This window comes from Symsagittifera roscoffensis, chromosome 6 (genome assembly GCF_963678635.1).
Source record: "Symsagittifera roscoffensis chromosome 6, txSymRosc1.1, whole genome shotgun sequence".
NCBI lineage: Eukaryota > Metazoa > Xenacoelomorpha > Acoela > Convolutidae > Symsagittifera > Symsagittifera roscoffensis.
In genome coordinates, this window is record NC_087067.1 from 43,678,168 (window position 1) to 43,700,996 (window position 22,829).

At 33.2% G+C, this 22,829-nt stretch overlaps 7 non-coding genes across 7 annotated transcripts; all 7 read right to left on the reverse strand.

The window, feature by feature from the left end:
* Positions 1-12,293: 12,293 nt before the first annotated feature.
* On the reverse strand, positions 12,294-12,366 carry Trnar-ccu (transfer RNA arginine (anticodon CCU)). The gene has a single exon. It is a non-coding gene; the product is annotated as a tRNA-Arg (tRNA).
* Positions 12,367-13,414: 1,048 nt separating this feature from the next.
* On the reverse strand, positions 13,415-13,487 carry Trnar-ccu (transfer RNA arginine (anticodon CCU)). The gene has a single exon. It is a non-coding gene; the product is annotated as a tRNA-Arg (tRNA).
* A 1,049-nt stretch (positions 13,488-14,536) lies between these two features.
* Positions 14,537-14,609, reverse strand: Trnar-ccu (transfer RNA arginine (anticodon CCU)). Its single transcript has one exon. It is a non-coding gene; the product is annotated as a tRNA-Arg (tRNA).
* A 4,420-nt stretch (positions 14,610-19,029) lies between these two features.
* On the reverse strand, positions 19,030-19,102 carry Trnar-ccu (transfer RNA arginine (anticodon CCU)). The gene has a single exon. It is a non-coding gene; the product is annotated as a tRNA-Arg (tRNA).
* A 1,046-nt stretch (positions 19,103-20,148) lies between these two features.
* Trnar-ccu (transfer RNA arginine (anticodon CCU)) lies at positions 20,149-20,221 on the reverse strand. Its single transcript has one exon. It is a non-coding gene; the product is annotated as a tRNA-Arg (tRNA).
* A 1,048-nt stretch (positions 20,222-21,269) lies between these two features.
* On the reverse strand, positions 21,270-21,342 carry Trnar-ccu (transfer RNA arginine (anticodon CCU)). Its single transcript has one exon. It is a non-coding gene; the product is annotated as a tRNA-Arg (tRNA).
* A 1,050-nt stretch (positions 21,343-22,392) lies between these two features.
* On the reverse strand, positions 22,393-22,465 carry Trnar-ccu (transfer RNA arginine (anticodon CCU)). Its single transcript has one exon. It is a non-coding gene; the product is annotated as a tRNA-Arg (tRNA).
* Between the last annotated feature and the right edge of the window lie 364 nt (positions 22,466-22,829).

Sequence of the window (22,829 nt, forward strand, 5' to 3'; positions counted from 1 at the left end):
CACGTCACATTTTAAAAAATTTCGAGAGTACTGATTAAAAAACAATCGAGACATTAATTTGACTTGCGGGAACTCAAAGAGATCTAGTTTTAAAATTAACCGCCGAAGAAGAATAAATAACAATGAGATTTCCAGATATCTTAATTTGTAACTCGTTTAATTTCAACTGCTAAAAAGATACGAAAACAAAAAAGGTAATAACTCAACAAAAAAAATTCAAAATTTATTTGACTTTTTTATTGTTGCGATTACTAGATACTTGCCGTAAAAAGAAATACAATGATTTTCTGCAAAAATGTCTCAAATTTTTTTCTATCCTCTTGAACTGGTCTGAACTTTAACAAATGGCTTAATTTTGATAGCATTTTTACCGTTAATTTTTCCTAGGATTCTTTGGGTTAAAAAGACCAGTCAACTTTATTTTCGCGCCGTGGTGAGACTTAGGCTCGCAATTTTCTGGCTAGAAATGTGAAGAGTTAACCCAACGCCACGTCGAATATACTGTGTATTCTATTTTACATTTTGAAATAAAGGAAAAACATTCAAACGTTCAGAAAAACAGCAACCTGAATTTACGCAAAAACTGATGAGACATTCGTTGAAACCCCCAAAAAAAGAATGAACAGCCATCAGATTGCTAGATGACTCATTTTGAAAACCGATTGATGAATTTCAACTAAAAATAGCTACGGTAATTTTAAAAACAATTGGAATAAAACAAAGTCAAAAACTCAAAATTTAAGTATCTGTTTTACTGCTGGAATTGCTGGAGATTTTGCGGAAACTTGAGGTACAATGATTTAAAACAGCCACCCAATCGAAACTGCTATTAGCTTCAAACTTTTACGGGACAAATACAGAGCTATACTACCCGCGATGAGATTCGAACGCGCAATCTTCTGGATAAGAGCCAGACGCCTTATCCATTAGGCCACGCTGGCTGGATCATCAGTTTCAATATAGTTATGTTTTATTTTTCGCCATTCGGATTAAAGATTTTCAAAGAAGCAGGGGCCTGAAATTTAACAAGCTGATTTCCAGATGTAGACTTAGTAGCGAGCTATTAGCAGGCCTCTGTATAATAAGTTCAACACGTCACATTTTAAAAAATTTCGAAAGAACTGATTAAAAAATAATCGAGACAATAACCTGACTTGCGGGAACTCAAAGAGATCTAGTTTTAAAATTTTTTGAACAAATTTTTTTTGACCAGCCTCGGGTAACCGCCGAAGAAGAATAAATAACAATGAGATTTCCAAATATTTTAATTTGTAACTCGTTTAATTTCAACTGCTAAAAAGATACGAAAACAAAAAAGGTAATAACTCAACAAAAAAATTCAGTTTATTTGACTTTTTTATTGTTGCGATTACTAGATACTTGCCGTAAAAAGAAATACAATGATTTTCTGCAAAAATGTCTCAAATTTTTTTTCTATCCTCTTGAACTGGTCTGAACTTTAACAAATGGCTTTATTTTGATAGCATTTTTACCGTTAATTTTTCCTAGGATTCTTTGGGTTAAAAAGACCAGTCAACTTTATTTTCGCGCCGTAGTGAGACTAAGGCTCGCAATTTTCTGGCTAGAAATGTGAATAGTTAACCCAACGCCACGTCGAATATACTGTGTATTCTATTTTACATTTTGAAATTAAGGAAAAACATTCAAACTTTCAGTAAAACAGCAATCTGAATTTACGCAAAAACTGATGAGACATTCGTTGAAACCCCAAAAAAGAATGAACAGCCATCAGATTGCTAGATGACTCATTTTGAAAACCGATTGATGAATTTCAACTAAAAACATAGGCGCTACGCGCAATACACCGAAGGCATAGAAACTGAAGCAAAAACCAAACAACTTGAACAACTAATAATTGAAGAATAACAGTTCTAGAACAAAAAATCGTACTAATACATGTATACACCAAAATTTTGCTATATCGAGAAAGAGCCTGAAATAACAGTTCTAGAACTAAAAATCGTACTAACACATGTATAGGTTAAATTTTTGATATATCAACGAAGATCATAAAATAACACTTCTAGAACTAAAAATCGTACTAACACATGTATAAACCAAAATTTTACTATATTGACAAAGGGCCTGAAATAACAGTTCGTGAGCTAAAAATCGTACGAACACATGTATACACCAAAATTTTGCTATATTGGCAAAGATCATGAAATAACAGTTCGAGAGCTAAAAATCGTACTAACACATGTATACGTCAAATTTTTGCTATATTGACAAAGATCATGGAATAACAGTTCTAGAGCTAAAAATCGTACTAACACATGTATACACCAAAATTTTGCTATATTGACAAAGATCATGGAATAACAGTTCGAGAACTAAAAATGGTACTAACACATGTATACAATAAAATTTTGATATATTGACAAAGATCATGAAATAACAGTTCGAGAACTAAAAATCGTAATAACACATGTATACACTAAAATTTTGATATATTGACATAGATCATAAAATAACAGTTCGAGAACTAAAAATGGTACTAACACATGTATACGCTAAAATATTGCTATATTGACGAAGAGCCTGAAATAACAATTCTAGAGCTAAAATCGTACTAACACATGTATACACCAATATTTTGCTATATCGACAAAGAGCCTGAATAAACGTTGTAGAACTAAAAATCTTACTAACACATATATACACCAAAATTTTGCTATATTGACAAAATGCCTGAAATATTGACAAAGGACCTGAAATAACAATCGTAGAACTAAATGTCGTACTTACGCATTGTAGATCAATTTCTATAGCTATATTAAAATACAAAAGATTGTGTTTGTATGTGTAGCAAAACGCCTCTTGTCGTTTCAATCGGCCAATCGTATAAATTGGCATGTAGACTCATATGGGTCTCCGGAATAACTAAAAATCGTACTTACACATATACTTACAAGAAAGAGCTAAAATGAAAAAAAGCTATTAGTCTTATTATATTGAGAAATTGTGAAGCAGTCTCAGAAATGACAGTATGTAGCAGTAAAACAATCCGAAAAACAAATCCAAAAAACAAAAAAAAATACTTGCAAAGACATGACACAGATCTGAAAAATGTACCAATGTTGGTATTCATGAACAAAACTTCAATCAGGTAAAGATATCAGTTAAGTATTCCACGAAATCAAGTTCAAATTCAACCTTCAAAAACCGGCAAGTAATAAAAATGACATAAAACTTCAACGTTCAGCGTCAAACTGATTACGGAACGTCAAATTTAAACGGACGCCATTCCATTTCTCAATTGATCCATCGGGTGCAGTGGATCCTCTCAAGATGCTGTGCTTCCAGTCTTTCTGGCAAGCTCCGAGCATGGTAAAAACGCTACCATGTGGCAACAAAACAGAAACTTCAGAGCGCGTGGTCCCGTTTCTTTTCATTGCAAAGCGTCGGGTGGCTCCAAGGGATACGCTGGCAATGGTTGGATAATCAGGAATACCACGTTCGTTGTCAGCGTGAAATCCAACTCCCTAAAAATACTGATAGGCAAAGTACATTTTCTATGTTATCTAATTGTTATGACGGTATTTTGTGATATTACCTCTTCGAGGGAACAATAAATGTTGATGAGGACACTGTTGAAGGAAACTTTGAGTTCTTTCTCCAACAAGGTCTTTAACAACAACAACTGTGGTGACCAAGAATTGTTGGGCGCGTGGCGAACGCTTCCATATGAGTATGGAACCTCTGAAATCCACTTGACAGAGCGCCCGTTGACATGTGTCCAAGATTCCTGTTTGTATGATTTGTAAAGCTCTGCAAAGAGGGAATCAGCTATGCTCAAAACAGATTTATTGCAAACGTCAAGGGAAATTTGAGAGACGCCAAACACTGAAGATGAGCTGATAGTAAACGGCTGCAAAAATAAAATTATGACATTTAAGTGCTCAGTGGAATACAACAGAAAAAAAATAGAATAGACAAAAAGTATTTACCACGGCAGATGTCAAAAGAGTTAAGGATACTCTCTCACAAATTAATTTCGCCAAATTCAGGCAGCCCATTTGCGACAAATGAACACCATCGGTAGATAAATGTGTGTAGCGCAATAGTCCAACGGGAATAAATGACCAATCTGAAGACTTGATGGCTGTATCCAACGCGCGGATTTCACGGTAAAAGTCCTTGCGAACAATTGGACTAAAAATACAATGTAGTTTATTTTTTCTCTAAGCTTCATTAAAAAAACAGCAAAACCGATACCTGATGAACAATGTACATTATTATTATTACTGAATTAGTCATTTTATGAAAATGTTACCAAAGGAGCAGTACTTCAAAGCCAGCATCGCGAAGAGGAGAAGCAAGTGACATAATCAACATAGCAAGTGTGGCCTTTGCCAAGCTCGCGAGAGAAGCATCGGTATGGGCAATGCTTGGTTGTAACACAATATCTTGTTTGCGGGGACACATGTCGTTTGCACCAACAGCAAGAATAACGCGAGCTGGTTTCAAGGCTTTTATCTCTTCGACATGAGTGTCATTGATGGTACTGACTTTCAGTCCAGATTTCACTATAACCGACGTATCGGAAAATCTGATAAGGTATTCGTTAAATCCTTTTAACATAGAATCGCCAAACAAAACAGTGGACGTCATTTCTGAAAAAAAAATTATATCACCATCATTGTGTTATAGAAACCATTACAATAAATTTGAACTACGGAAAAAAGTACATTGCAAAAATATATTTGTGAAAACCAATATAAATAATAACATCGTTCTGCTCAGACGTGGGCTATGATAACGAACATTCGCTCAGAAATAAATAAACAATATTACAGTAATTAAAAATTTGTCAGCGTTTATAAAATAATCAGTCTTGTTAAAAATTAATAAAAAAGGGCGCTTAACACGTACTTGGCTTTGACAGAATGGTTTGCCAACATTATAATAACAAAATCATGCACAAAAGCTGCAACCCAAAAGCAAGTGGACAAATCTCGTTGGCAGCGTTCCCTGTAAATCGTTGTACGCTAATTGGTGATATACAGATCTTTCTGAAAATATCCTAAACAACAAAAAATTGAAAATCATTTTTTGCTTTTAACTACATAGCTAAGAAGTAAAACATCAAATTTCACAATCAAACAACAAAGACGCTAACTAAATAAATAAATAAATGAACGAACAAACCAATAAATGAACGAACAAACCAAAAATAAATAAACATAAATAAATAAATGAATAAATAAATACATACATGAATAATAAATAAAAGCAAAACTAAATGAAAGAAAATAATTAAATAAATATAGCAAAAAATATCAACGAACAAACAAAACACACCTGATAAATAAATAAACAATAAAAAAATAAATCAATACATAAATAAATAAATACATACATAAATAAATAAATAAATAAATAAATAAATAAACGCAAAACTGAAATGTACAAATAAGTAAATTAACATGAAAAAATATATATCTCATGAACAAATAACCAAACAAACAGACCCATAATATAAATAAATGAAAGTAAATGAATTAAATAAATACACATACATAAATAATAAAAGCAAAACTAAATGAAAGAAAGAATAATTAAATAAATATAGAAATAAATATCAACAAAAAAACAAAACACACCTGATAAATAAATAAGCAATAAAAAAATAAATCAATACATAAATAAATAAATAAATACATAAATGAATACATAAATAAATAAATATATAAATAAATAAAAGCAAAAGTGAAATGTACAAATAATTAAATAGACATGAAAAAATATATATGAACAAATAACCAAACAAACAGACCCATAATATGAATAAATGAAAATAAATAAGTGAAATAAATACACATTGATAAAAAATAAAAGCAAAACTAAATGAAAGAAAGAATAATTAAATAAATATAGAAATAAATATCAACAAATAAACAAAACACACCTGATAAATAAATAAGCAATAAAAAAATAAATCAATACATAAATAAATAAATAAATACATAAATAAATACATAAATAAATAAATAAATAAATAAATAAAAGCAAAAGTGAAATGTACAAATAATTAAATAGACATGAAAAAAAATATATGAACAAATAACCAAACAAACAGACCCATAATATAAATAAATGAAAATAAATAAATTAAATAAATACACACGCAGAAATAATAAAAGCAAAACTAAATGAAAGAAAGAATAATTAAATAAATAAACAAAACACGTGATAAAAATAAACAAAAATAAATATGTACATACATAAATTATAAATAAATCTAAGCAAACTAAACATAATTAAATAAATAGAAGAACAGATAATTAAATAAATAAAGATGAACAAATAAAGAAACAAACATACGCAATCACGTGACATAGCGCGATATAGTCCAGCCCACATGATAATTGATAACTGTGGACGTTATTTGTCGACACTTGACAACAGACAACATTAAAAAAAAAACCCGTTACACGATACCATAACACCTTGACTAAAGTCTTCGGTGTAAATAGCTACGGAAATTTTAAAAAATGGACTAAAACAAAGTCAAAAACTCAAAATTTTAGTATCTGTTTTACTGCTGGAATTGCTGGAGATTTTGCGGAAACTTGAGGTACAATGATTTAAAACAGCCACCCAATCGAAACTGCTATTAGCTTCAAACTTTTTCGGGACAAATACAGAGCTATACTACCCGCGATGAGATTCGAACGCGCAATCTACTGGATAGGAGCCAGACGCCTTATCCAATAGGCCACGCTGGCTGGATCATCAGTTTCATTATAGTTATGTTTTATTTTTCGCCATTCGGATTAAAGATTTTCAAAGAAGCACGGGCCTGAAATTTAACAAGCCGATTTCCAGATGTAGACTTAGTAGCGAGCTAATAGCAGGCCTCTGCATAATAAGTTCAACACGTCACATTTTAAAAAAATTTCGAAAGAACTGATTAAAAAATAATCGAGAAAAAAATCTGACTTGCGGGAACTCAAAGAGATCTAGTTTTAAAATCTTTTGAAGAAATTTTTTTTGACCAGCCTCGGGTAACCGCCGAAGAAGAATAAATAACAATGAGATTACCAGATATCTTAATTTGTAATTCGTTTAATTTCAACTGCTAAAAAGATACGAAAACAAAAAAAAAGGTAATAACTCAACAAAAAAAATTCAAAGTTTATTTAACTTATTTCTGTTGTGGTTGCTAAATACTTGCCAGAAAAAGAAATACAATGATTTTCTACGAAAATGTCTCAATTTTTTTTCTATCCTCTTGAACTGGTCTGAACTTTAACAAATGGCCTAATTTTGATAGCATGTTTTACCGTTAATTTTTCGTAGGATTCTTTGGGTTAAAAAAGACCAGTCAACTTAATTTTCGCGCCGTGGCGAGACTTAGGCTTGCAATTTTCTGGCTAGAAATGTGAAGAGTTAACCCAACGCCACGTCGAATATACTGTGTATTCTATTTTACATTTTGAAATAAAGGAAAAACATTCAAACTTTCAGTAAAACAGCAATCTGAATTTACGCAAAAACTGATGAGACATTCGTTGAAACCCCAAAAAAGAATGAACAGCCATCAGATTGCTAGATGACTCATTTTGAAAACCCATTGATGAATTTCAACTAAAAATATCTACGGAAATTTTAAAAACAATTGGACTAAAACAAAGTCAAAAACTCAAAATTTAAGTATCTGTTTTAGTGCTGGAATTGCTGGAGATTTTGCGGAAACTTGAGGTACAATGATTTAAAACAGCCACCCAATCGAAACTGCTATTAGCTTCAAACTTTTTCGGGACAAATACAGAGCTATACTAGCCGCGACGAGATTCAAACGCGCAATCTTCTGGATAGGAGCCAGACGCCTTATCCAATAGGCCACGCTGGCTGGATCATCAGTTACATCATAGTTAAGTTTCATTTTTCGCCATTCGGATTAAAGATTTTCAAAGAAGCAGGGGCCTGAAACTTAACAAGCTGATTTCCAGATGTATACTTAGTAGCGAGCTAATAGCACGCCTCTGTATAATAAGTTCAACACGTCACATTTTAAAAAATTTCGAAAGAACTGATTAAAAAATAATCAAGACAATAATCTGACTTGCGGGAACTCAAAGAGACCTAGTTTTAAAATTTTTTGAGGAAATTTTTTTTGACCAGCTTCGGGTAACCGCCGAAGAAGAATAAATAACAATAAGGTTTCCAGATATCTTAATTTGTAACTCGTTTAATTTCAACTGCTAAAAAGATACGAAAACAAAAAAGGTAATAACTCAACAAAAAAAATTCAAAGTTTATTTGACTTTTTTTGCTGCGGTTGCTAGATACTTGCCGGAAAAAGAAATACAATGATTTTCTACAAAAATGTCTCAAAATTTTATTCTATTCTCTTGAACTGGTCTGAACTTTAACAAATGGCTTAATTTTGATAGCATTTTTACCGTTAATTTTTCCTAGGATTCTTTGGGTTAAAAAGACCAGTCAACTTTATTTTCGCGCCATGGTGAGACTTAGGCTCGCAATTTTCTGGCTAGAAATGTGAAGAGTTAACCCAACGCCACGTCGAATATACTGTGTATTCTATTTTACATTTTGAAATAAAGGAAAAACATTCAAACTTTCAGTAAAACAGCAATCTGAATTTACGCAAAAACTGATGAGACATTCGTTGAAACCCCAAAAAAGAATGAACAGCCATCAGATTGCTAGATGACTCATTTTGAAAACCGATTGATGAATTTCAATTAAAAATAGCTACGGAAATTTTAAAAACAATTGGACTAAAACAAAGTCAAAAACTCAAAATTTAAGTATCTGTTTTACTGCTGGAATTGCTGGAGATTTAGCGGAAACTTGAGGTACAATGATTTAAAACAGCCACCCAATCGAAACTGCTATTAGCTTCAAACTTTTTCGGGACAAATACAGAGCTATACTACCCGCGACGAGATTCGAACGCGCAAACTTCTGGATAGGAGCCAGACGCCTTATCCAATAGGCCACGCTGGCTGGATCATCAGTTTCATTATAGTTATGTTTTATTTTTCGCCATTCGGATTAAAGATTTTCAAAAAAGCAGGGGCCTGAAATTTAACGAGCTGATTTCCAGATGTAGACTTAGTAGCGAGCTAATAGCAGGCCTCTGCATAATAAGTTCAACACGTCACATTTTAAAAAATTTCGAAAGAACTGATTAAAAAATAATCGAGACAATAATCTGACTTGCGGGAACTCAAAAAGATCTAGTTTTAAAATGTTTTGAAGAAATTTTTTTTGACCAGCCTCGGCTAACCGCCGAAGAAGAATAAATAACAATGAGATTTCCAGATATCTTAATTTGTAACTCGTTTAATTTCAACTGCTAAAAAGATACGAAAACAAAAAAGGTAATAACTCAACAAAAAAAATTCAAAGTTTATTTGACTTTTTTCTGTTGCGGTTGCTAGATACTTGCCAGAAAATGAAATTCAATGATTTTCTACAAAAATGTCTCAAATTTTTTTCTATCCTCTTGAACTGGTCTGAACTTTAACAAATGGCTTAATTTTGATAGCATTTTTTTTCGTTAATTTTTCCTAGGATTCTTTGGGTTAAAAAAGACCAGTCAACTTTATTTTCGCGCGGTGGCGAGACTTAGGCTCGCAATTTTCTGGTTAGAAATGTGAAGGATAACCCAAAGCCACGTCGAATATATTGTGTATTCTATTACACATTTTGAAATAAAGAAAAAATATTCAAACTTTCAGTAAAACAGCAATCTGAATTTACGCAAAAACTGATGAGACATTCGTTGAATCCCCAAAAAAGAATGAACAGCCATCAGATTGCTAGATGACTCATTTTGAAAACCGATTGATGAATTTCAACTAAAAATAGCTACGGAAATTTTAAAAACAATTGGACTAAAACAAAGTCAAAAACTCAAAATTTAAGTATCTGTTTTACTGCTGGAATTGCTGGAGATTTTGCGGAAACTTGAAGTACACTGATTTAAAACAGCCACCCAATCGAAACTGCTATTAGCTTCAAACTTTTTCCGGACAAATACAGAGCTATACTACCCGCGATGAGATTCGAACGCGCAATCTTCTGGGTAAGAGCCAGACGCCTTATCCATTAGGCCACGCTGGCTGGATCATCAGTTGCATTATAGTTATGTTTTATTTTTCGCCATTCGGATTAAAGATTTTCAAAGAAGCAGGGGCCTGAAATTTAACAAGCTGATTTCCAGATGTAGACTTAGTAGCGAGCTAATAGCAGGCCTCTGTATAATAAGTTCAACACGTCACATTTTAAAAAATTTCGAAAGAACTGATTAAAAAATAATCGAGACAATAATCTGACTTGCGGGAACTCAAAAAGATCTAGTTTTAAAATGTTTTGAAGAAATTTTTTTTGACCAGCCTCGGGTAACCGCCGAAGAAGAATAAATAACTATGAGATTTCCAGATATCTTAATTTGTAACTCGTTTAATTTCAACTGCTAAAAAGATACGAAAACAAAAAAGGTAATAGCTCAACAAAAAAAATTCAAAGTTTATTTGACTTTTTTCTGTTGCGGTTGCTAGATACTTGCCAGAAAATGAAATTCAATGATTTTCTACAAAAATGTCTCAAATTTTTTTCTATCCTCTTGAACTGGTCTGAACTTTAACAAATGGCTTAATTTTGATAGCATTTTTTTTCGTTAATTTTTCCTAGGATTCTTTGGGTTAAAAAAGACCAGTCAACTTTATATTCGCGCGGTGGCGAGACTTAGGCTCGCAATTTTCTGGTTAGAAATGTGAAGGTTAACCCAAAGCCACGTCGAATATATTGTGTATTCTATTAGACATTTTGAAATAAAGAAAAAATATTCAAACTTTCAGTAAAACAGCAATCTGAATTTACGCAAAAATTGATGAGACATTCGTTGAACCCCCAAAAAAAAATGAACAGCATTCAGATTGCTAGATACCTCATTTTGAAAACCGATTGATTCATTTCAACTGAAAAAAGCTACGGAAATTTTAAAAAAAATTGGACTAAAACGAAGTCAAAAACTCAAAATTTAAGAATCTGTTTTACTGCTGGAATTGCTGGAGATTTTGCGGAAACTTGAGGTACAATGATTTAAAACAGCCACCCAATCGAAACTGCTATTAGCTTCAAACTTTTACGGGACAACTACAGAGCTATACTACCCGCGATGAGATTCGAACGCGCAATCTTCTGGTTAAGAGCCAGACGCCTTATCCATTAGGCCACTTTGGCTGGATCATCAGTTTCATTATAGTTATGTTTTATTTTTCGCCATTCGGATTAAAGATTTTCAAAGAAGCAGGGGCCTGAAATTTAACAAGCTGATTTCCAGATGTAGACTTAGTAGCGAGCTAATAGCAGGCCTCTGTATAATAAGTTCAACACGTCACATCTTTAAAAATTTCGAAAGAACTGATTAAAAAATAATCGAGACAATAATCGGACATGCGGGAACTCAAAGAGATCTCGTTTTAAAATTTTTTGAAGAAATTTGTTTTGACCAGCCTCGGATAACCGCCGAAGAAGAATAAATAACAATGAGATTTCCAGATATCTTAATTTGTAACCAGTTTAATTTCAACTGCTAAAAAGATACGAAAACAAAAAAGGTAATAACTCAACAAAAAAATTCAAAGTTTATTTGACTTTTTTATTGTTGCGATTACTAGATACTTGCCAGAAAATGAAATTCAATGATTTTCTACAAAAATGTCTCAAATTTTTTTCTATACTCTTGAACTGGTCTGAACTTTAACAAATGGCTTAATTTTGATAGCATTTTTTTTCGTTAATTTTTCCTAGGATTCTTTGGGTTAAAAAAGACCAGTCAATTTGATTTTCGCGCCGTGGCGAGACTTAGGCTCGCAATTTTCTGGCTAGAAATGTGAAGAGTTAACCCGAAGCCACGTCGAATATATTGTGTATTCTATTACACATTTTGAAATAAAGAAAAAATATTCAAACTTTCAGTAAAACAGCAATCTGAATTTACGCAAAAACTGATGAGACATTCGTTGAACCCCCAAAAAAGAATGAACAGCCTTCAGATTGCTAGATATCTCAGTTTGAAAACCGATTGATTCATTTCAACTGAAAAAAGCTACGGAAATTTAAAAAAAATTGGACTAAAACAAAGTCAAAAACTCAAAATTTAAGTATCTGTTTTACTGCTGTAATTGCTGGAGATTTTGCGGAAACTTGAGGTACATTGATTTAATACCGCCAACCAATCGAAACTGCTATAAGCTTCAAACTTTTTCTGGACAGATGCAGAGCTTTACTACCCGCGGCGAGATTCAAACTCGCAATCTTCTGGTTAGGAGCCAGACGCCTTATCCATTAGGCCAAGCGGGCTAGATCATCAGTTACATTGTAGTTAAGTTTCATTTTTCGCCATTCGGATTAAAGATTTTCAAAGAAGCAGGGGCCTGAAATTTAACAAGCTGATTTCCAGATGTATACTTAGTAGCGAGCTAATAGCACGCCTCTGTATAATAAGTTCAACACGTCACATTTTGAAAAATTTCGAAAGAACTGATTAAAAAATAATCAAGACAATAATCTGACTTGCGGGAACTCAAAGAGACCTAGTTTTAAAATTTTTTGAAGAAATTTTTTTTGACCAGCTTCGGGTAACCGCCGAAGAAGAATAAATAACAATGAGATTTCCAGATATCTTAATTTGTAACTCGTTTAATTTCAACTGCTAAAAAGATACGAAAACAAAAAAGGTAATAACTCAACAAAAAAAATTCAACGTTTACTTGACTTTTTTTGTTGCGGTTGCTAGATACTTAACGGAAAAAGAAATACAACGATTTTCTACAAAAATGTCTCAAAGTTTTATTCTATACTCTTGAACTGGTCTGAACTTTAACAAATGGCTTAATTTTGATAGCATTATTTACCGTTAATTTTTCCTAGGATTCTTTGGGTTAAAAAAGACCAGTCAACTTTATTTTCGCGCCGTGGCGAGACTCAGGCTCGCAATTTTCTGGCTAGAAATGTGAAGAGTTAACCCAAAGCCACGTCGAATATATTGTGTATTCTATTACACATTTTGAAATAAAGAAAAAATATTCAAACTTTCAGTAAAACAGCAATCTGAATTTACACAAAAACTGATGAAACATTCGTTGAACCCCAAAAAAAGAATGAACAGCCTTCAGATTGCTAGATATCTCATTTTGAAAACCGATTGATTCATTTCAACTGAAAATAGCTACGAAAATTTAAAAAAAAATGGACTAAAACAAAGTCAAAACTCAAAACTTAAGTATCTGTTTTACTGCTGTAATAGCTGGAGACTTTGCGGAAACATGAGGTACAATGATTTAATACAGCCACCCAATCGAAACTGCTATTAGCTTCAAAATTTTTCCGGACAGATACAGAGCTTTACTACCCGCGGCGAGATTCGAACTCGCAATCTTCTGGTTAGGAGCCAGACGCCTTATCCATTAGGCCACGCGGGCTGGCTCATCAGTTTCATTGTAGTTAAGTTTCAATTTTCGCCATCCGGATTAAAGATTTTCAAAGAAGCAGGGGCCTGAAATTTAACAAGCTGATTTCCAGATGTATACTTAGTAGCGAGCTAATAGCAGTCGTCTGTATAATAAGATCATCACGTCACATTTCAAAAAATTTCGAAAGAACTGATTAAAAAATAATCAAGACAATAATCTGACTTGCGGGAACTCAAAGAAATCTAGTTTTAAAATTTTTTGAAGAATTTTTTTCTGACCAGCCTCAGGTAACCGCCGAAGAAGAATAAATAACAATGAGATTTCCAGATATCTTAATTTGTAACTCGTTTAATTTCAACTGCTAAAAAGATACTAAAACAAAAAAGGTAATACTCAACAACAAAAATTCAAAATTTATTTGACTTTTTTTGTTGCGGTTGCTAGATACTTGCCGTAAAAAGAAATACAATGATTTTCTACAAAAATGTCTCAAATTTTTTTTCTAACCTCTTGAACTGGTCTGAACTTTAACAAATGGCTCAATTTTGATAGCATTTTTTACCGCTAATTTTTACTAGGATTCTTTGGGTTAAAAAAGACCAGTCAACTTTATTTTCTCGCCGTGGCGAGACTTAGGCTCGCAATTTTCTGGATAGAAATGTGAAGAGTTAACCCAAAGCCACGTCGAATATATTGTGTATTCTATTACACAGTTTGAAATAAAGGAAAAATATTCAAACTTTCAGTAAAACAGCAATCTGAATTTACGCAAAAACTGATGAGACGTTCGTTGAACCCCCAAAAAAGAATGAACATCCATCAGATTGTTAGATGACTCATTTTGAAAACCGATTGACGAATTTCAACTAAAAACAGCTACGGAAATTTAAAAAACAATTGGACTAAAACAAAGTCAAAAACTCAAAATTTAAGTATCTGTTTTACTGCCGGATTTGCTGGAGATTTTGCGGAAACTCGAGGTACAATGATTTAAAACAGCCAATCAATCGAAACTGCTATTAGCTTTAAACTTTTTCGGGACAAATACAGAGCTATACTACCAGCGACGAGATTCGAACGCGCAATCTTCTGGATAGGAGCCAGACGCCTTATCCATTAGGCCACGCTGGCTGGATTCTCAGTATCATTATAGTTAAGTTTTATTTTTCGCCATTCGGATTAAAGATTTTCAAAGAAGCAGGGGCCTGAAATTTAACAAGCTGATTTCCAGATGTAGACTTAGTAGCGAGCTAATAGCAGGCCTCTGCATAATAAGTTCAACACGTCACATTTTAAAAAATTTCGAAAGAACTGATTAAAAAATAATCGAGACAATAATCTGACTTGCGGGAACTCAAAGAGATCTAGTTTTAAAATTTTTGAAGAAATTTGTTTTGACCAGCCTCGGGTAACCGCCGAAGAAGAATAAAAAACAATGAGATTTCCAGATATCTTAATTTGTAACTCGTTTAATTTCAACTGCTAAAAAGATACTAAAACAAAAAAGGTAATACTCAACAACAAAAATTCAAAATTTATTTGACTTTTTTTGTTGCGGTTGCTAGATACTTGCCGTAAAAAGAAATACAATAATTTTCTACAAAAATGTCTCAAATTTTTTTTCTAACCTCTTGAACTGGTCTGAACTTTAACAAATGGCTCAATTTTGATAGCATTTTTTACCGCTAATTTTTACTAGGATTCTTTGGGTTAAAAAAGACCAGTCAACTTTATTTTCTCGCCGTGGCGAGACTTAGGCTCGCAATTTTCTGGATAGAAATGTGAAGAGTTAACCCAAAGCCACGTCGAATATATTGTGTATTCTATTACACAGTTTGAAATAAAGGAAAAATATTCAAACTTTCAGTAAAACAGCAATCTGAATTTACGCAAAAACTGATGAGACGTTCGTTGAACCCCCAAAAAAGAATGAACATCCATCAGATTGCTAGATGACTCTTTTGAAAACCGATTGACAAATTTCAACTAAAAATAGCTACGGAAATTTAAAAAACAATTGGACTAAAACAAAGTCAAAAACTCAAAATTTAAGTATCTGTTTTACTGCCGGATTTGCTGGAGATTTTGCGGAAACTTGAGGTACAATGATTTAAAACAGCCACCCAATCGAAACCGCTATTAGCTTTAAACTTTTTCGGGACAAATTCAGAGCTATACTGCCCGCGATGAGATTCGAACGCGCAATCTTCTGGATAGGAGCCAGACGCCTTATCCATTAGGCCACGCTGGCTGGATTCTCAGTATCATTATAGTTAAGTTTTATTTTTCGCCATTCGGATTAAAGATTTTCAAAGAAGCAGGGGCCTGAAATTTAACAAGCTGATTTCCAGATGTAGACTTAGTAGCGAGCTAATAGCAGGCCTCTGCATAATAAGTTCAACACGTCACATTTTAAAAAATTTCGAAAGAACTGATTAAAAAATAATCGAGACAATAATCTGACTTGCGGGAACTCAAAGAGATCTAGTTTTAAAATTTTTTGAAGAAATTTGTTTTGACCAGCCTCGGGTAACCGCCGAAGAAGAATAAAAAACAATGAGATTTCCAGATATCTTAATTTGTAACTCGTTTAATTTCAACTGCTAAAAAGATACTAAAACAAAAAAGGTAATACTCAACAACAAAAATTCAAAATTTATTTGACTTTTTTTGTTGCGGTTGCTAGATACTTGCCGTAAAAAGAAATACAATAATTTTCTACAAAAATGTCTCAAATTTTTTTTCTAACCTCTTGAACTGGTCTGAACTTTAACAAATGGCTCAATTTTGATAGCATTTTTTACCGCTAATTTTTACTAGGATTCTTTGGGTTAAAAAAGACCAGTCAACTTTATTTTCTCGCCGTGGCGAGACTTAGGCTCGCAATTTTCTGGATAGAAATGTGAAGAGTTAACCCAAAGCCACGTCGAATATATTGTGTATTCTATTACACAGTTTGAAATAAAGGAAAAATATTCAAACTTTCAGTAAAACAGCAATCTGAATTTACGCAAAAACTGATGAGACGTTCGTTGAACCCCCAAAAAAGAATGAACATCCATCAGATTGCTAGATGACTCTTTTGAAAACCGATTGACAAATTTCAACTAAAAATAGCTACGGAAATTTAAAAAACAATTGGACTAAAACAAAGTCAAAAACTCAAAATTTAAGTATCTGTTTTACTGCCGGATTTGCTGGAGATTTTGCGGAAACTTGAGGTACAATGATTTAAAACAGCCACCCAATCGAAACCGCTATTAGCTTTAAACTTTTTCGGGACAAATTCAGAGCTATACCACCAGCGACGAGATTCGAACGCCCAATCTTCTGGATAGGAGCCAGACGCCTTATCCATTAGGCCACGCTGGCTGGATTATCAGTATCATTATAGTTAAGATTTATTTTTCGCCATTCGGATTAAAGATTTTCAAAGAAGCAGGGGCCTGAAATTTAACAAGCTGATTTCCAGATGTAGACTTAGTAGCGAGCTAATAGCAGGCCTCTGCATAATAAGTTCAACACGTCACATTTTAAAAAAATTCGAAAGAACTGATTAAAAAATAATCGAGACAATAATCTGACTTGCGGGAACTCAAAGAGATCTAGTTTTAAAATGATTTGAAGAAATTTTTTTTGACCAGCCTCGGGTAACCGCCAAAGAATAAATAACTATGAGATTTCCAGATATCTTAATTTGTAACTCGTTTAATTTCAACTGCTAAAAAGATACGAAAACAAAAAAGGTAATAACTCAATAAAAAAAATTCAAAGTTTATTTGACTTTTTTCTGTTGCGGTTGCTAGATACTTGCCAGAAAATGAAATTCAATGATTTTCTACAAAAATGTTTCAAATTTTTTTTTCTATCCTCTTGAACTGGTCTGAACTTTAACAAATGGCTTAATTTTGATAGCATTTTTTACCGTTAATTTTTCCTAGGATTCTTTGGGTTAAAAAAGACCAGTCAAATTTATTTTCGCGCCGTGGCGAGACTTAGGCTCGCAATTTTCTGGCTAGAAATGTGAAGAGTTAACTCAAAGCCACGTCGAATATATTGTGTATTCTATTACACATTTTGAAATAAAGAAAAAAAAATATTCAAACTTTCAGTAAAACAGCAATCTGAATTTACGCAAAAACTGATGAGACATTCGTTGAACCCCCAAAAAAGAATGAACAGCCTTCAGATTGCTAGATATCTCATTTTGAAAACCGATTGATTCATTTCAACTGAAAAAAGCTACGGAAATTTAGAAAAAAATTGGACTAAAACAAAGTCAAAAACTCAAAATTTAAGTATCTGTTTTACTGTTGTAATTGCTGGAGATTTTGCGGAAACTTGAGGTACATTGATTTAATACAGCCAACCAATCGAAACTGCTATTAGCTTCAAACTTTTTCCGGACAGATGCAGAGCTTTACTACCCGCGGCGAGATTCGAACTCGCAATCTTCTGGTTAGGAGCCAGACGCCTTATCCATTAGCCCAAGCGGGCTGGAGCATCAGTTACATTATAGTTAAGTTTCATTTTTCGCCATTCGGATTAAAGATTTTCAAAGAAGCAGGGGCCTGAAATTTAACAAGCTGATTTCCAGATGTATACTTAGTAGCGAGCTAATAGCACGCCTCTGTATAATAAGTTCAACACGTCACATTTTAAAAAATTTCGAAAGAACTGATTAAAAAATAATCAAGACAATAATCTGACTTGCGGGAACTCAAAGAGACCTAGTTTTAAAATTTTTTGAAGAAATTTTTTTTGACCAGCCTCGGGTAACCGCCGAAGAAGAAAAATTAACAATGAGATTTCCAGATATCTTAATTTGTAACTCGTTTAATTTCAACTGCTAAAAAAATACGAAAACAAAAAAGGTAATAACTCAACAAAAAAAATTCAAAGTTTATTTGACTTTTTTCTGTTGCGGTTGCTAGATACTTGCCAGAAAATGAAATTCAATGATTTTCTACAAAAATGTCTCAAATTTTTTTTCTATCCTCTTGAACTGGTCTGAACTTTAACAAATGGCTTAATTTTGATAGCATTTTTTACCGTTAATTTTTCCTAGGATTCTTTGGGTTAAAAAAGACCAGTCAACTTTATTTTCGCGCCGTGGCGAGACTTAGGCTCGCAATTTTCTGGCTAGAAATGTGAAGAGTTAACCCAAAGCCACGTCGAATATATTGTGTATTCTATTACACATTTTGAAATAAAGAAGAAATATTCAAACTTTCAGTAAAACAGCAATCTGAATTTACGCAAAAACTGATGAGACAGTCGTTGAACACCAAAAAAAAAGAATGAACAGCCTTCAGATTGCTAGATATCTCATTTTGAAAACCGATTGATTCATTTCAACTGAAAATAGCTACGGAAATTTTAAAAAAATGGACTAAAACAAAGTCAAAAACTCAAAATTTAAGTATCTGTTTTACTGCTGTATATTATGCTGGAGATTTTGCGGAAACATGAGGTACAATGACTTACTACAGCCACCCAATCGAAACTGCTATTAGCTTCAAAATTTTTCCGGACAGATACAGAGCTTTACTCCCCGCGGCGAGATTCGAACTCGCAATCTTCTGGCTAGGAGCCAGACGCCTTATCCATTAGGCCACGCGGGTTGGATCAACAGTTTCATTGTAGTTAAATTTCAATTTTCATCATTCGGATTAAAGATTTTCAAAGAAGCAGGGGCCTGAAATTTAACCAGCTGATTTCCAGATGTATACTTAGTAGCGAGCTAATAGCAGTCGTCTGTATAATAAGATCATCACGTCACATTTTAAAAAATTTCGAAAGAACTGATTAAAAAATAATCAAGACAATAATCTAACTTGCGGGAACTCAAAGAAATCTAGTTTTAAAATTTTTTGAAGAATTTTTTTTAACCCGCCTCAGGTAACCGCCGAAGAAGAATAAATAACAATGAGATTTCCAGATATCTTAATTTGTAACTCGTTTAATTTCAACTGCTAAAAAGATACGAAAACAAAAAAGGTAATAACTCAACAAAAAAAATTCAAAGTTTATTTGACTTTTTTGTTGCGGTTGCTAGATACTTGCCGGAAAAAGAAATACAATGATTTTCTACAAAATTGTCTCAAATTTTTTTTCTATCCTCTTGAACTGGTCTGAACTTTAAAAAATGGCTTAATTTTGATAGCATTTTTTACCGTTAATTTTTCCTAGGATTCTTTGGGTTAAAAAAGACCAGTCAACTTTATTTTCGCGCCGTGGCGAGACTTAGGCTCGCAATTTTCTGGCTAGAAATGTGAAGAGTTAACCCAAAGCCACGTCGAGTATATTGTGTATTCTATTACACATTTTGAAATAAAGAAAAAATATTCAAACTTTCAGTAAAACAGCAATCTGAATTTACGCAAAAACTGATGAGACATTCGTTGAACCCCCAAAAAAGAATGAACAGCCTTCAGATTGCTAGATATCTTATTTTGAAAACCGATTGATTCATTTCAACTGAAAATAGCTACGGAAATTTGAAGAAAAAAGGACTAAAACAAAGTCAAAAACTCAAAATTTAAGTATCTGTTTTACTGCTGTAATTGCTGGAGATTTTGCGGAAACATGAGGTACAATGATTTAATACAGCCACCCAATCGAACTGCTTTTAGCTTCAAAATTTTTCCGGACAGATACAGAGCTTTACTACCCGCGGCGAGATTCGAACTCGCAATCTTCTGGTTAGGAGCCAGACGCCTTATCCATTAGGCCACGCGGGCTGGATCATCAGTTTCATTGTAGTTAAGTTTCAATTTTCATCATTCGGATTAAAGATTTTCAAAGAAGCAGGGGCCTGAAATTAACAAGCTAATTTCCAGATGTATACTTAGTAGCGAGCTAATAGCAGGCCTCTGTATAATAAGTTCAACACGTCACATTTTGAAAAATTTCGAAAGAATTGATTAAAAAATAATCAAGACAATAATCTGACTTGCGGGAACTCAAAGAGATCTAGTTTTAAAATTTTCTGCAGAATTTGTTTTTGACCAGCCTCGGGTAACCGCCGAAGAAGAATAAATAACAATGAGATTTCCAGATATCTTAATTTGTAACTCCTTTAATTTCAACTGCTAAAAAGATACGAAAACAAAAAAGGTAATAACTCAACAAAAAAAATTCAAAGTTTATTTGACTTTTTTCTGTTGCGGTTGCTAGATGATTGCCAGAAAAGGAAATACAATGATTTTCTACAAAAATGTCTCAAATTTTCTTTCTATCCTCTTGAACTGGTCTGAAACTTAACAAATGGCTTAATTTTGATAGCATTTTTTACCATTAATTTTTCCTAGGATTCTTTGAGTTAAAAAAGACCAGTCAATTTTATTTTCGCGCCGTGGCGAGACTTAGGCTCGCAATTTTCTGGCTAGAAATGTGAAGAGTTAACCCAAAGCCACGTCGAATATATTGTGTATTCTATTACACATTTTGAAATAAAGAAAAAATATTCAAACTTTCAGTAAAACAGCAATCTGAATTTACGCAAAAACTGATGAGACATTCGTTGAACCCCCAAAAAAGAATGAACAGCCCTCAGATTGCTAGATATCTCATTTTGAAAACCGATTGATTCATTTCAACTGAAAATAGCTACGGAAATTTGAAGAAAAAAGGACTAAAACAAAGTCAAAAACTCAAAATTTAAGTAACTGTTTTACTGCTGTAATTGCTGGAGATTTTGCGGAAACATGAGGTACAATGATTTAATACAGACACCCAATCGAACTGCTATTAGCTTCAACATTTTTCCGGACAGATACAGAGCTTTACTACCCGCGGCGAGATTCGAACTCGCAATCTTCTGGTTAGGAGCCAGACGCCTTATCCATTAGGCCACGCGGGCTGGATCATCAGTTTCATTGTAGTTAAGTTTCAATTTTCATCATTCGGATTAAAGATTTTCAAAGAAGCAGGGGCCTGAAATTAACAAGCTGATTTCCAGATGTATACTTAGTAGCTAGCTAATAGCAGGCCTCTGTATAATAAGTTCAACACGTCACATTTTGAAAAATTTCGAAAGAACTGATTAAAAAATAATCAAGACAATAATCTGACTTGCGGGAACTCAAAGAGATCTAGTTATAAAAAATTTTCACGAAATTTTTTTTGACCAGCTTCGTGTAACCGCCGAAGAAGAATAAATAAAATTGAGATTTCCAGATATCTTAACTTGTAACTCGTTTAATTTCAACTGCTAAAAAGATATGAAAACAAAAAAGGTAATAGCTCAACAGAAAAAAATCAAAGTTTATTTGACTTTTTTCTGTTGCGGTTGCTAGATACTTGCCAGAAAATGAAATACAATGATTTTCTACAAAAATGTCTCAAATTTTTTTTCTATCCTCTTGAACTGGTCTGAACTTTAACAAATAGCTTAGTTTTGATAGCATTTTTTACCGTCAATTTTTGCTAGGATTCTTTGGGTTAAAAAAGACCAGTCAACTTTATTTTCGCGCCGTGGCGAGGTTTAGGCTCGCAATTTTCTGGCTAGTAATGTGAAGAGTTAACCCAAAGCCACGTCGAATATATTGTGTATTCTATTACACATTTTGAAATAAAGAAAAAAATATTCAAACTTTCAGTAAAACAGCAATCTGAATTTACGCAAAAACTGATGAGACATTCGTTGAACCCCCAAAAAAGAATGAACAGCCTTCAGATTGCTAGATATCTCATTTTGAAAATCGATTGATTCATTTCAACTGAAAATAGCTACGGAAATTTAAAGAAAAATGGACTAAAACAAAGTCAAAAACTCAAAATTTAAGTATCTGTTTAACTGCTGTAATTACTGGAGATTTTGCGGAAACTTGAGGTACAATGATTTAATACAGCCATCCAATCGAAACTGCTATTAGCTTCAAACTTTTTACGGACAGATACAGAACTTTACTACCCGCGGCGAGATTCGAACTCGCAATCTTCTGGTTAGGAGCCTGACGCCTTATCCATTAGGCCACGCGGGCTGGATCATCAGTTTCATTGTAGTTAAGTTTCAATTTTCATCATTCGGATTAAAGATTTTCAAAGAAGCAGGGGCCTGAAATTAACAAGCTAATTTCCAGATGTATACTTAGTAGCGAGCTAATAGCAGGCCTCTGTATAATAAGTTCAACACGTCACATTTTGAAAAATTTCGAAAGAACTGATTAAAAAATAATCAAGACAATAATCTGACTTGCGGGAACTCAAAGAGATCTAGTTTTAAAATTTTCTGCAGAATTTGTTTTTGACCAGCCTCGGGTAACCGCCGAAGAAGAATAAATAACAATGAGATTTCCAGATATCTTAATTTGTAACTCGTTTAATTTCAACTGCTAAAAAGATACG